The sequence below is a fragment of the Pinus tabuliformis genome, chromosome 3_2, assembly GCF_031772625.1.
Source record: "Pinus tabuliformis cultivar Carrire ecotype Pingquan chromosome 3_2, CPIR1, whole genome shotgun sequence".
NCBI lineage: Eukaryota > Viridiplantae > Streptophyta > Pinopsida > Pinales > Pinaceae > Pinus > Pinus tabuliformis.
The window spans coordinates 840,052,603-840,060,133 of record NC_142302.1 but is presented as its reverse complement, the minus strand read 5'-3'; positions in this window follow the sequence as shown (position 1 = coordinate 840,060,133).

Here is a 7,531-nt window from a genome sequence, read left to right as displayed (position 1 = left end):
GAGAACAAAAGACTCGAAAACATATAACAAAGAGATTTGAGAATACTTATTGTTTTATGCAACACCCTGGAATCCTGTAACATTCATCTTTCACCACAATACATCAAAGTACACCAAGCCTTGGAAATTCCATTCTTCCTTTGTATTACTTCTCTGAAAATATTACAGTAAGAGAGAGTTCTCAAAAGAAAATTACATCAACCCTTTTCAACTGCTGTGAAGGGTGAATATATACTTGCGGTGATTTACAAAATATCTGAGTTCTGAGTTATCTCAGATTTTACATTCTTACCAACCACGTAAGATATTATGACCAAAATTTAATACAGCATTGATTACAGAGTACAGGCATTTTAATGCTCTGTCAGAAGATATTTTAGCCTTTGGAAACAGCTAAGTCGGTCGAGATATTCTGAATAAATGCTGGAAGACCTGTCTTTAAGGCTTGTACGCTGTATCCTGGACTTGTCACCTGTGATTGTGACTGCTGCTTGTGGTGAGTCAATGGTCCTGCTGAGTTGGCTCAGCCTCTGCCTCTTCCCTGTAGATATCTTTTTTCAAAATTGTGCCTGCGCATGTATGCTCATTTGCCTGGAGAATTAGCGCTACTGATTTTGTCCTGACAAAATTGTCTGTGTCAAATTTCTCCAGACATCCTGTGTGGGCAGTTGGTGTGCTAAGATTGCCCCTAGAGTTTCATCTGCTTCTGTGAATTTGAAGAAGTTAGGTGGTGTATCAAACAGATGCTCAACTTCATTCATGAGGAAAAATAGGTTCTCCACCCTGTCATACATAGTCTGCCCGGTGGCTGGCCCTGCGTCTGCTGAAGTGCTGGGTGGTTTTGCAATCTCTGCTACTGCATGGGCATCAATTCTCTTATTGTAATTGTCTAGGGTGAGCAGTCTTCCTACACTGCTTAAAATGCTGGGGAGGCCTCTGTTCTGTAGTGCCACGAATTTTTCCAGGAATCTGTTGATTTCAGTCTGCATATCCTGTGTCCTCCTCTCCAGTGTTCCAACCAAGTTCCTCAATGTTATGACTCTTTTGGCTACAGCAATTGTTTCTGTCCTGTTGGTGATTCCCATGACAGCTAATTGAGAGCTAGTCTTATAGTTCAGAATATTGATCATCCTAGTAGCAGCTTCTGGCATGTGTCCAAGGCTTGCCCTGGCTCTCTGTATTTCTCTGTTTGCTTTAGTGATGAGCACCATTTGCTCATCCATGGTCTCAATATATTGCCACTGGTTGGCAATGGACCGCCCAATGTTGCTCCATAGCACTGCTTTCATTTCAGCTGTCACTTTTTCTAGTGCAAGCTCTTTCTCTAGTTCAGCAATTCTCCTCTTAAGAGCTCTTACCTCTCTCTCCTTGGCTGCCTCATTCTGTTTGCTCTTGTCAAACTTTTCATTTACCTTAGCCAAGGTTTTCTTAAGTTCATCCAGCTCTTTCATTTGAGATTCCATGGCTTGGATCTCAGCTTGCAGCTTTTGCATGTCTAAACTAGTAGCCTGTTCCGATGTTGTAGTTGTTGTTGCTGTGGATGGCGCTGTAGTTGGTGCTGTAGCTTCTGTTTGCTGAGGAGGAGGAGTAGTCTTTGGAGGGACTTCCTCAAGATTTATTATCACAGGAGGAGGCTGGGAGGGTTGGCCCTCTTCTCTTTGCTTCAGTGCTTCTTGTAGTGCTGCCTTTGCAGCTTCAGTTTGTCCTAGCTGGTCTTGAGTCCTAACCAGCTCTTTGTATAGGGATACCAGCAGGTCTGTAGTATCCTTTTCTCGCCTTTGCTGGGCAACTTCATCTATTTGTGGATGGATGGTGGCCGGGAGTTTGATTTTCTTTCTTAGGGCCGCCATGTCTGCATCCCTTATCTTCAGGAGTTCTTGGATGCCTTTGACATCTTTAGGATCATGCCCTATATCTATAATTACCTCTTCCAAGGACTTGATTCTATTGTCCTTGGCTTGTGATGATGCTCTTTCTAATTCCAGCTGAGAAGCTGTGTTATCCAGGCTGCTCTTTAGTTTGTAGTTCTCCAATGTCTCATCTGCCAGGGAGGCATACACCATTTCACCAGTTTGTTTATGTAATTCAATCTTGTCCATAGGGTGTATGTCTTTGGCAAGAACCTCCATGTTGGTTCTTAGATAGTCCGAGGTGGACTGAGGATGCAAAGTTGTGGGCATGAAGTGGCTCATTATCATTTTGCCTTCGCTCACATCGAAAGCAGACATGAGTCTCTGCTGGTTGCTAGGAGCTAGGTTTAACAAGTGATTATACAGCTGCACTTTTATGGGATCACTCCTCCTTTTGATGTCAATGAATTGCTGCTTTATACTTGACTGCCCTTCTCTATGTTGACCGGAGGAGCTGACCTCTCCTCCCATAGTCATGTCATGTCCACGCTGAGATGAGCTGGCCGAAAGTTCTCCACTGGGTGGGCCCATGCCCATGGCTTGCCTTACTGCTATGTCCTCCTCTTGGGAGTCATTCAGTCTTTGTCTCTTCTCTCCTCTGATGAAGGATGAGGTGTGGGGGGTCTCTCTCTCCCTTTTCCTGGTCAAGTCCTCCTTCTGTGGTGTTTGGAGGACTGAGGTGTCTATATTGGTGTCTGTCCCGGGAGGCACCTCTGTTTGGGGCTGCTGCTCAGTGTAACTAGGTAGATCTGTCCCCTTTTCCTGCTACAAGGGCTGCTGTTCACTGGACTGTGCTTCTTCTTGTTGCTGCCCCAGTTCTTGCTGTTCCATTTCTTCTTGCTGCTGTAGCAAGGTGTCAACTTGTTCTTCTGTCAATATAGGTGGCTGTTCCACCTGTTTTCCTTTGTCTTTGCTTGCTGCCTGGGGTGTCTTCTCAGTAGTTTGCTGCTGTGCTGCTGAAGATTTAGCAGCTGTTCCAATTTGCTTTCTGTAGGAGAGGGGCACCTGTCCACAAGTTTCCAAGTCAGCTTCTTTTTGCACATTCCTAGCTTCTTTCTCAAGTAATTCTTCCTTAGTGACTTGTTCTACTAGTGTACCCTCTTCCCAATCTAGTGCATTGGCATACTTTTCAATTTCAGGTTGTCTTTTATGTGCATAGTTGCCCAATTTGTATCTAATTCTCCTGAGGGAGATAGAATGATTGGGGTCATAGGGAATCCATTCAAAACTGGTCTGCAATCTGAGGCCTTCCAGGATGCTGTCTGCCTCTTTCCACCCTTCCTCTTTCCTGTTATATAGGAAGGAACCTAGCTGGTTTCTTACCTTCAATTGTGACTTCTTGTTTCTACTCTGAAAGTGAAGGTAATCTGAGTTCCCAAACTGCCTGAAATATTCTAAGGCAAAAAGCCTCATGGGGACATACCTTGGCAACCTAAATGGGTTCAATTCACAGCATATATCCTAATGACTGTGTGGTTCTGGTAGAAGTACCAGTTGCCAATATTGTAAGATTTGTTCAAATGTAGAATCCTCTTCATATCATCGGTTAATCTAGGAGGAGGAGTACCTTGCAGCGCTGTTAGGGCTGGATGAACAAATAAATCAATAAACTCACAGTATGTATAGGGTGATACTGAGGTAGAATGAAAAACAGAGGTCCAGAAAACAACTGATCTTGGGCTTCCTTGGGCATTGAGTGGCCTCAAAGGAACAGAGAAGGTAGCTGGCTGGTTGAAAAGGAATAAATGATATATATAGGAGGTGTACCTAAACAGTCTCTCCCTTTTCAAATTCATGAACTGCTCATGGATTTTCTCTGCTATGTAAGTTGCATAATCATACTGCACAGCTGGAGGCTTACCAGGGGCAAATATAGACAGCATTGCCATTATGCTGTCATCTACATCTTCCAACCCCCTGAATCCTAGGACATAGCCAATTAGATCCACCAACATTCTGCCCAACTCATTGAGATATTGGTACCCAATAGGAGGGGTTCTGACTGTTTCAGAGCCTGGTGTGACAAACAGTTGGTTGATTTTGACAATCTGGTCACTGGACAGCTTGATCCCTCTGTTAATCAGATTCTGCATGGATAGAGGGGTCAATTTCTTGGCTGTTTTGAAGCGCAGCATCTGGTTTATGCTCTCTGGGGTGATCTGGAACAGGACTAGGCCTGTGGGGCTCATGACTGCTCTTTGGCTGGGGTCATAGCATTCCTGGCAGCTATAAATGAGCTCTGGCATAGGATTGACTTGGGGAAGGTTGTATATGGGCAAATTTGACTCCCAAATCCCCAAGATATCTGCCCCACTGAGGTGCTGGGCTCTTAATTCATTCAACATTTGAATATTGTACTTGGTTCCCATGGGGAACCAATCCAGCATTTGGTAGTCCATGTCTCCCAGGGCTTTCCATGCTAATTCCTGGTGAGGAGCATTGATGGGCTTAATATTGAGTGCAATAGGGGTCTCCATAGCTCTTCAAGTTGCAAGAATTGCAGGTGGACAGGTGGAATGGTAAAAACACAGTCTGGAGGCAGTTCTCTGTGGAAACAGTTGATGTTTTGAGTATCCAAGGGGAATTCTCTCAATAGCAATTGAAATACTACTGGAGTCTAGTGACAGAACTTCTCTGTGGTCTAACTGAACTCTCCAATCGGGTGAATTATATCTATTAGGAGCTCTGCCGGGAAAACGGTGAATTACAGTGGTTTTATGTGAATTGCAGGTTTCTAAAGCTCTGCAGGTACTTCTTGGCCCTCACAATGACAATGGTGGATGAACAAATGGAAATGAACGGTGCAAATAGCGTTTTTATGGTTCTACTATCCCTCTGAGCAATTTCAAGCTTAATGAAGGTCGTATGGAGGGCGAAACGGTCTAAATACCTGTAATTCGATGAGCAGAGGTTGAAGCAAAGGTGCACAGTTGCTGCTTGAGGAGGTCGCCCGGGCTAATAGACTGGTTGGCGAAAATTAGAGTGCAAACGGTCATGCAGAGCGTCCAACAGTAATAACAGTGAAAGTGGTAAAAAACACGGGAAAATTGGTAAATATGGGTTATTTTACCAATTTGGCACTTTTTTCTGCTGACGTCATCGGGCGACGTGGCAGTGGGTGACTGGTCAAAGGGGCGGTGAGGTGGCAACCCAGTCAGCAGTGAGGTGGACCAATAACAAAGGCAGGTACGAGCAGATAAGGACGTGGCGGCGAGTCAGCGACGGGTAGGTGGCAGTCAAACCGCAGCGGTCACGGTTAAGGCCTTAACCGCCGCGGTTTCTCGGGGCGGTTTAGGTACGGCGCAGAAGCTGTCAGACTCGGCTCCGAGATGGTTGATCGGTTGACGCGTGGAGGAGGCGTGACAAGGCGCAACGTCACTTTCTCGGAGGTTAAAGTGCCGCCATAGGATGCGCTCCGATATTAATGTGGACCGTCGGATCTGATGGGCTTGATCCGACGGCTGGCGGAGGAGAAAGATGCGCGCTTCATACTGCGGGCGGAAAAGATTAAAGTTTGTGGGTTTTTATGGGTTTTTCAAATGTTTTCGCTTAACCAATAATGTGGTAGGATTGGGGAACGTGCCAGAGGCGGGTATTAACCTTTGCAAAGGTTTTTATAGGCAAAAGGGGTTTGGAGAGGGGGTTTTATCAATGCAGAGGTGATTTGAGGGTAAATTAACTTGCAGCAAAGGGGGAATAGGGTGGAATAGGTTCACCAAAGTGGCCAGATGCCATTTTGGTCCCTTTTGAAAAATACACGGCTATTATGCCTAGGGGAGGGAATATACATAAGATTTGGGGTTTTATACACCTTAGTGTTAGTATTATTAGGGGTGGGGGTAAGATAGGGGAGGTTATATAGTAGAATTAGGAGTTAATATGAATGAAGGAGGGGAATTAGAAAGGGGGTGTTAGTGATGGACTAGAGAGGGAAAGAAAAGAAGTTAGTGATCCTCTTTGCTGTGAGTTCATGGAATTCACCACTTTGTTTGCTGATAGATTTATTGCCTTGGCAAGAGACCTATTGATACCTGTGTAATGGTGATCATATTCTTTCTGCAACCACAACTGCCTACCCAACTATTTTGCCTAGCATTTTTTGTTTCTTCTTGGAGGGGCACTTGGACTTGCAACCCTCAATTGCCTTTTCTTTTCTTTGGCTTTTTCCTTTTCTCTCTATCTACTTCTACCCTTATGTCTTCCAAGGTCCCAGATTAAACTTTTGGGAACCTTTGCTTCTCTACCTGAACTACTTGTCTGCCAAGATTAAGCTGTTTGGACAGACCTCTTTCTCTATTCTACAACTCAAAATTGAAACATGGCATGATCCAGTTTAGACTGTTGAATCATCCACCAAACTTGAAATAAGGTCCTCAATATTTGGAATATTTCACACACCTCTGATTTCCTGGGAAATATGGGATCTTTGTAGTACCAAAGCAGAGCATATTTGGATTTTCTATAGTCAATCATGAAATATGAAACCTATTACTATAGGTATCCAACAGTGGCTCCACATGGGGATGGTTTTTCTTTTGAAAGACCAAGAACAGCAGGTCAGATTGCCTTATTCCTTGACTGCCTATCTTAATCTTTGAAATTTGCTGCATATAATCTGTCAAAATTGTGTGCCTTTTCTTGGAGAACCTCTGATTCTATCTGCCTGTTGCTGCTAGGTGCAGCATTTGGGAAAACCTCTTTTTACATTCTAAAATAGAAGATAATATGTAAGGCTGCATATATACAATGAACCTCTGAATTTCTATCATAGTGAACAGTCAAAATAGTGCTTCAGCATCCTGCCATTGACAGGACCTTCATCCAGTTCAGTTACAGTCAAACTTTTTAGGAAGTAGGTGTTATTACCTTGTACTGCTTGGACAGAAAATGGTCCCTTCCATAAAGAGTCAAACTTCCCATGTTTTCCTTTCTCTTCTCTTCTTGCATCCCACTTTAAAACTTTGTCCCCTATATTGAAATCTTCTGCTTTAGTTCTTCTGTCAAAGGCCTTTTTCAGTTTCTCTTGTAGTATCTGCACTCTGCTGAAAACTTGTTCTCTGGTCTGCTGTAAACAGATTATCTGGTTAATCCTTCTTTGCATATTATTTGGCTCTGCTTGACTTTCTTGTAGAAGTTTCATAACCGGCACTCCTAGTGATGATGGAAATCTGGCCTCTAATCCATAGACTAACTCATATGGGCTGGTCCCAATTGATCTTTTAGTGGTTAATCTGTCTGCCCATAAAGCATTTACTAGTTTCTTATGCCAGTTCTTTTTGTTCTCTTCCAGCACTTTCTTTATGATGTTTATCAGGCTTTTGTTTGATGATTCAGCAAGACCATTTCCTTGAGGATAGTAAGCTGTAGAATGGCCCAGGGTAATGTGAAATTTATGGCAGAAGTTCACCATTTTCTTGGATCTGAAGGCAGCAGCATTGTCTGTTATTATCTTGTCTGGGCAGCCAAATCTAGCCAGTATATTGTTCTCCAAAAATTGAATGATTACTGAATCATTTGCTTGTCTGCATGGGACAGCTTCAATCCACTTGGTGAAGTAGTCTGTTGCTGTCAAGATCCATCTGTGTTGTCCTGAAGATGAGGGATGAATTTCTCCAATGAAA